The sequence below is a fragment of the Mobula birostris genome, chromosome 6 (genome assembly GCF_030028105.1).
Source record: "Mobula birostris isolate sMobBir1 chromosome 6, sMobBir1.hap1, whole genome shotgun sequence".
Lineage (NCBI taxonomy): Eukaryota > Metazoa > Chordata > Chondrichthyes > Myliobatiformes > Myliobatidae > Mobula > Mobula birostris.
In genome coordinates this window covers 185708694-185715818 of record NC_092375.1, presented here as the reverse complement: position 1 = coordinate 185715818, position 7125 = coordinate 185708694, and the positions used below count along the sequence as shown (strand labels likewise).

The 7125-nt window shown below is 49.3% G+C and overlaps 1 protein-coding gene across 5 annotated transcripts in view; it reads left to right on the top strand.

Annotated features, from left to right (window-relative positions):
• Positions 1-1668: 1668 nt before the first annotated feature.
• The window catches only part of spc25 (SPC25 component of NDC80 kinetochore complex), a 35725-nt gene continuing 30268 nt past the window's right edge, over positions 1669-7125 (top strand). Inside the window, exons 1-3 of one of the 5 annotated variants that reach the window (XM_072262073.1) lie at positions 1669-1753; positions 3722-3816; positions 5111-5256. The gene's annotated coding sequence lies outside the window, so the exon portion shown is untranslated. Of the gene's footprint in view, positions 1754-2927; positions 3503-3721; positions 3817-5110; positions 6380-7125 lie in introns of those variants that run through there. The other 4 variants (XM_072262070.1, XM_072262071.1, XM_072262072.1 and 1 more) reach the window with 4 other exon arrangements.

The window sequence follows — 7125 nt, the reverse complement described above, 5'->3', positions numbered from 1 at the left end:
TGTCCAGCTCTTGGCTCCATCCCTCCCCCTCCTGTCTTCTCCTATCATTTCGGATCTCCCCCTCCCCCTCCCACTTTCAAATCTCTTACTAGCTTTTCTTTCAGTTAGTCCTGACAAGGGGTCTTGGCCCGAAACGTCGACTGTACCTCTTCCTAGAGATGCTGCCTGACTTGCTGTGTTCACCAACTTTTATGTGTGTTGCTTGGTGATTGTAATGATGACTTGCAGCAGACTGAAAAGCTTGAGCATGTAGATATTAAGAAAGAGGATATGGAAAGCATCAAGTTGGATAAGTCACTGGGACCGTATGAGATGTACCCCAGGCAACTGTGGGAGGTGAGGGAGGAGATTGCTGAGCCTCTATCGATGATCTATATAAAGCATATTTTAGCCAGAGAGTAGTAAATCTTTACTTTATTGTCGCCAAACAATTGATACTAGAGTGTACAATCATCACAGCAATATTTGATTCTGTGCTTTGCGCTCCCTGGAATACAAATCGATAGTAAATAGTAAAAATTTAAATTATAAATCATAAATAGAAAATAGAAAAGGGAAAGTAAGGTAGAGCGAAAAAAAACGAGCGGCAGGTCCAGATATTTTGAGGGTACGGCCCAGATCTGGGTCAGGGGAAATCTGTGGAATGCACTGCCACAGATTGTGGTGGAGTCCGTAGATATATTTAAGGCGACCGTTTCCTGGTAAGTCAGGGCATCAAAGAATATGGCAAGGAGGCAGGTGTATGGAGTTGAGTGGCATCTAGGATCAGCCATGATGGAATGGCAGAGCAGACTCGATGGGCTGAATGGCCTAATTCTGCTTATATGTCTTACGGTCTTAAAAGTATACTGCTATGCAACAGTTGAATTTGCAAAGAAAATATTTTTATTCCTGTATTTCATAAATCAAAGAACAAATGTAATGTGTCCTGAATCACTGATGCTCTTGCACCATCAACGAGCACAAATGCCAGACACTCGATCTGTGTACTTTGATAAACTGAGCAGGATGTGAGTTCTTCTGGATGGGGTTTGTGTCAAATGAAAAACATATTTTAAAAACTGCACTCAATAGGTCAGGCAGTATCCATGGAAAAGGAAACAAGAGTTAAAGCTCAAGGACTGAGCTCCTCGGTCAGAACTGGGAATGAGAGAAAGCAAGCTAGTTTTCAATAATATAGAAGGGTGGGACTGCTAGAATGCGTGGAACAGGGATGGTTCCCTGGTGAGTAGCTGACTAGTCTCCAGCCCTGATAAACTGTATAAAATACTGCAAAGTTCAGAAGGCAGGCAGGATCTATGGAGAAAGGTGTTGGATCTGGGTATGAATCGAGATCCGCATAACATGCAGAATCTCTTGGGCCTCCAGCCCAGAACTGCTCTCTGTACACGCCTCCCCCACCCGAGTCACGGGGGGCTCTGCGATCTGGCAGCCTCGCCGCAGCTACAATGGCAATAATGTTACGAATAGTGAGTTAGGTGCTGCCCCCATACACCGACAGTCACCCCGAACTGTGTACACCCTGCCTCGGGCCGTACGTCCACATCCCCCGACTCCACTCCACGCCACGCCACGCCACGCCACGCCACGCCACCCCACTCCACATCACATCACGTCACGTCACGCCAGTATAAATTTCACCTTTGCAACATCTGCAGCACGTAGCTGTTGAGCCATACCACTGTTGACATAGGGCAGCATAATTTATGGTACTCCTTCCTTCAAACGTTTTTCTTCAGAATTGTTATAAATAGTAAGTATTAATATTTAACATAATATAAAATCAAATATTTGCATAATACTTGCAAAGGTAATTTGTGAGATGGTTCTTTAATGGGGCAGAACCAAATCCAGCCGAATTCCCCCTCGCTCAGATGGATGCGCCCGGTGACCATTTTGTTCCGAGGTTCCGCGTGTTTGGCGGCATGAAATGTCGGTGTGAGACGGCGGAGGGGAGTGAGGACGAGGGAGCGGCGGGGAGACGGCGAGGGGAGTGCGGACGAGGGAGCGGCGGGGAGACGGCGAGGGGAGTGAGGTCGAGGGAGCGGCGGGGAGACGGCGGAGGGGAGTGACGACGAGGGAGCGGCGGGGAGACGGCGAGGGGAGTGAGGACGAGGGAGCGGCGGGGAGACGGCGAGGGGAGTGAGGACGAGGGAGCGGCGGGGAGAGTGCGGACGAGGGAGCGGCGGGGAGACGGCGGAGGGGAGTGAGGACGAGGGAGCGGCGGGGAGACGGCGAGGGGAGTGCGGACGAGGGAGCGGCGGGGAGACGGCGAGGGGAGTGAGGTCGAGGGAGCGGCGGGGAGACGGCGAGGGGAGTGAGGTCGAGGGAGCGGCGGGGAGACGGCGGAGGGGAGTGACGACGAGGGAGCGGCGGGGAGACGGCGAGGGGAGTGAGGACGAGGGAGCGGCGGGGAGAGTGCGGACGAGGGAGCGGCGGGGAGACAGCGAGGGGAGTGAGGACGAGGGAGCGGCGGGGAGACGGCGAGGGGAGTGAGGTCGAGGGAGCGGCGGGGAGACGGCGGAGGGGGATGAGGACGAGGGAGCGGCGGGGAGACGGCGAGGGGAGTGAGGTCGAGGGGGCGGCGGGGAGACGGCGAGGGGAGTGAGGTCGAGGGAGCGGCGGGGAGACGGCGAGGGGAGTGAGGTCGAGGGAGCGGCGGGGAGACGGCGAGGGGAGTGAGGTCGAGGGAGCGGCGGGGAGACGGCGAGGGGAGTGCGGACGAGGGAGCGGCGGGGAGACGGCGAGGGGAGTGCGGACGAGGGAGCGGCGGGGAGACGGCGGAGGGGGATGAGGACGAGGGAGCGGCGCGGAGAGGGTGAGGGGGCCGAGGGAGCGGCGCGGAGAGGGCGAGGGAGCGGCGGGGAGAGGGACAGGGCGAGGGGGCTGAGGGAGTAGCGGGGAGAGTGCAGGAGGAATGAGGTGGTCGGGAGAGGAGGGAGTAATTGGAAGAGGAGGAGGGAGGAAGAGAAGTTGCGATAGGAATTAGGAGAGAAACGTGGAGTGGGTAGATGAGAACAGTGCAGTAGGTGGGAATAGAAGTGGTGGGAGGAGGGTGACAGATTGAGTGGGATAGGCAGGGTGGGGGAAGCAGGATAGTGAGGTTGGCAGGTATGGGAACAAGGACGCTGGCATAGTCAGGTGGGTGTTAGCATTGCGTTCAGCAGCGGTGGCAGGCCTCCTCATAGTTAGAATGGTGGAGCTGGTCTCATCAGTGGAGAAGGGGGTTGTGCTGCCCGTGTGGTGTGCTAGTTGCTGGGGCGCATCTGGGTGAAGTCATTCCTTTGGGTAGGTTCCATACAGAGTTTGGGTTTGGGGAGACCGCTGCTGTGGCAGCAGCACTTTGCCGGATTCTTAGGCCATCCTGGAAATGAGTGGCTGCTTTGGAACTGGCCTTTAACGTGTGGCAACCAGGCAAGGTAGATTAGTGCTCTGAACTGTACTCTTCGTCAGCTTGGGAAGTGCTGCTGTTTCTTGAACAGCAGTACGTCCTCACATCTGGGTAAGTGGGAGTCTCAATTAACCAACAGAAAAGAATGATAATTTTTATGTTGTGGATGACATTGGAAAGATAGTACTTTGGCTGTGCCAGGGCATTTTTGTGTAATTATTTGTAAAGTAATTATGAATAATAGTAACCTGTCTTAAAACTTTTGGGGCGTGAGCATAAATCCTGATTGTTTACATGGAAAATCATAAATTTTGTTAATTGCTTAACTAGGCTAGAAGTATGTGAAGAGGATAAGATGTGAGAGAATAAGACCAATCAAGTGTGACAGTGGAAAAGTGTGTATGGAACCGGAGGAGATAGCAGAGGTATGTAATGAGTACTTTGCTTCAGTATTCACTATGGAAAAGGATCTTGGTGATTGTAGGGATGACTTACAGCAGACTGAAAAGCTTGAGCATGTAGATATTAAGAAAGAGGATGTGCTGGAGCTTTTGGAAAGCATGAAGTTGGATAAGTCACTGGGACTGGATGAGTTATACCCCAGGCTTCTGTGGGAAGTGAGGGAGGAGATTGCTGAGCCTCTGGCGATGATTTTTTACATCATCAATGGGGATGGGAGAGGTTCTGGAGGATTGGAGGGTTGCGGGTGTTGTTCCCTTATTCAAGAAAGGGAGTAGAGATAGCCCAGGAAATTATAGACCAGTGAATCTTACTTCAGTGGTTGGTAAGTTTACGGAGAAGATCCTGAGAGGCATGATATGATTAGGAATAGTCTTCATGGCTTTGTGAAAGGCAGGTTGTGCCTTACGAGCCTGATTGAACTTTTTGAGGATGTGACTAAACACATTGATGAAGGTAGAGCAGTAGATGTAGTGTATATGGATTTCAGCAGGGCATTTGATAAGGTACCCCATGCAAGGCTTATTGAGAAAGTAAGGAGGCATAGGATCCAAGGGTACATTGCCTTGTGGAACCATAAGTGGCTTGCCCACAGAAGGCAAAGAGTGGTTGTAGACAGGCCATATTCTGCATGGAAGTCAGTCTCCAGTGGTGTGCCTCACGGATCTGTTCTGGGACCCCTACTCTTTGTGATTTTTATAAATGACCTGGATAAAGAAGTGGAGGGATGGGTTAGTAAATTTGCTGATGACACAAAGGTTGGAGGAGATGTGGATAGTGTGGAGGGCTGTCAGAGGTTACAGTGGGACATTGATAGGATGTGATACTGGGCTGAGAAGTGGCAGATAGAGTTCAACCCGTTAAGTGTAAGGTGGTTCATTTTGGTAGATCAAATATGATGACAGGATATAGTATTAATGGGAAGATTCTTGGCAGTGTGGAGGATCAGAAGGATCTTGGGGTCTGAGTCCATAGGACACTAGGCTGCTGCGCAGGTTGACTCTGTAGTTAAGAAAGCATATGGTGCATTGGCCTTCATCAATCGTGGGATTGAATTTAGGAGCCGAGAGGTAATGTTGCAGCTATATAGGACTCTGGTCAGACCCCACTTGGAGTACTGTGCTCAGTTCTGGTCGCTTCACTCTAGGAAGGATGTGGAAACCATAGAAAGGGTGCAGAGGAGATTTACAAGGATGTTGCCTGGATTGGGGAGCATGCCTTATGAGAATAGTTTGAGTGAACCTGGCCTTTTTCCCTCAGGGCGATGGAGGATGAGAAGTGACGTGATAGAGGTGCATAAGACGATGATCGTGTGGATAGACGAGGCTTTTTCCCAGGGCTGAAATGGCTAGCGTAAGAGAGCACAGTTTTAAGGTGCTTGGAAGTAGGTACAGTGGAGATGTCGGGTAAGTTTTTTACGCGGAGAGTGGTGAGTGCATGGAATGGGCAGCCGGCGACAGTGGTGGAGGGGAATACAATAGGGTGAGACTCCTGGGCAGGTACATGGAGTTTAGAAAAATAGAGGGCTATGGGTATTCCTTAGTAATTTCTAAGATAAGGATGTGTTCAGCACAGCTTTGTGGGCCGAAGAGCCTGTATTGTGCTGTCGGTTTTCTGCGTTTCTATTGTTTTGCGAACCCAGTTTTCCTGACTTTTTCTCTAGGAAGGGAATGCTGGTTTTCTGACTACAGTGTGGTTGACTTTTGTCAATTTCACCAAGTTAAAGGGCAGTTAGTTAACTGAAGTGTTGACCTGGGCAATGCTTCCTTTGAACTTGAGCTTCCAATTGCCAATATATATCTCCTTGATGCCAGTGGCAGTAATGCATTGGGCAGTTTTGACTGTCCCTTGCGGAGCTGCCTTGTCCACTGTAGTGCAGTTTCTGTACCATGCAATGCTGCAGCCTGTTAGGATGCTCTTTACTGTGCAGCTGTAGAAGGTCGTGAGTATTGAGGTGCACGGTCCAGCTTTCTTCGGCGTCCTTGGAAAGTAGAGGCATTGGTGAGCTTTCTTAATTGTGTAGCATGTGTTGTGGGATCATAAGTGGTTGTGTGAGATGTGCACTTCCAGAAGTTTGAAACTGCACAGTTTCTACTGCTGTGCTGCTGATGTAAAGGGGGGGGTGGAGGTGTGAGGTGTGTGAAGTCGATAACCATCTCCTTTGTCTTGTTGACATTGAGAAAGGTTATTTGCCTTTGACACTATTGATCAGTGGCCTATTTTACAGCCCAACCTAGTAAATTAAAATGAAAAGCATGAGATTCTGCAGCTGCTGGAAATCCAAAGCAGCACACAAGATGCTGGAAGAACTTAGCAGGTCAGGCAGGATCGATGAATGAACAGTTGATATCTTAGGCCAAGAGCCTTCAGATCTGAAAAAGGTGGGGGGAGGGGAAGGGGGATAGCTAGAAGGTGTTAGGTGAAGATAGGTGGGTAGGTAGGGTGAAGGGCTGAGAGGAATCTGACAGGAGAGGAGACTGGACTATATGAGAAGGAAGGAGAAGGACATCCAGGAAGAGGTGAGAAGAGGTAAGAGGGCAGAGTGGAGAATAGAAGAGTAGTATGGTCTGTTATTGTAGTTGAAATTTTGAAATGTGTTTTCCCTTTTAATACCAGTTGGTCTCCCCTATCTGACACGTTTAGTAGTTTTTTTTCTGATACTTTTTGGTGGTATACTTAGATTAAATTCCAAGGTATGGAAGGGAAAGGGGAACTTGATATTAAAAACAGAAGCAGAAATAGGCATTTGGGCTCCAAAAGTCCGCCTCACTATTTAACTTCAATGCAATCTGCTGGAAGAATTCGGCAGGGTTTTGGTTTCCGTCCTCCCACTGATGCTGCTCAACCTGTTGAGTTTATCCAGCAGATGGTGTAGTTCCAGATTCCAGTATCTGTCATCTGTTGTGTCTTCACTATTTAAGTAATCATTGCTCACTTAAAATCGTCGCTACCTTCACATTCCTAGATGTTTTTAATATCTAAAAACTGCCAGATACAAAATTTACGTGGAAAAGGGTAAAATGTCTAGGCACTAAAATGGATATATAAAGGAAATGCTGGGGGGAAGAAACTTGGGTTGGGCAGCATCTATGGAAGAGAATGATTTAACATTTCAAGTCAAAGATCCTTGATCAGTACTGAGGTTGGAGAATTGTTCCATTTATGATGGATGTAGGATCTGAAATGCAAGCATTTTTTCTGTTGATGTTCCCTAGAGACAGCTTTCTTTCTGCAGTTTTCATTTTATGAGATTGGATAGGTAGTTTGCTTAAATA